A 270-nucleotide genomic window follows, 5' to 3' on the forward strand; every position below is an offset into this window, starting at 1 on the left:
CTGTGCCTTTATCGTTATAGTTGTGGTGTGGACTCTGCTATTCTTTAATATTGAGAACGATTTTTAGAACTATATGTTTATCGTTATCTTTATAGTTATCGTGCTTGGTGTGAACGGGCCTTTATAGTGTTGTAAAAGTGCAAGTGCATAGCTTTATTTCAATTTTAAATATTTTGCATTTTAAAATCAACTTCTAGATGTCTGTTCAGTAGTCCCTATAACATGACAATTTTAATTTGTGGTGCTTCTAATTAAGTGATAAAAAGCAGT

Source organism: Sinocyclocheilus anshuiensis, unplaced genomic scaffold (assembly GCF_001515605.1).
Source record: "Sinocyclocheilus anshuiensis isolate Anshui unplaced genomic scaffold, SAMN03320099.WGS_v1.1 scaffold2073, whole genome shotgun sequence".
NCBI classification, from domain to species: domain Eukaryota; kingdom Metazoa; phylum Chordata; class Actinopteri; order Cypriniformes; family Cyprinidae; genus Sinocyclocheilus; species Sinocyclocheilus anshuiensis.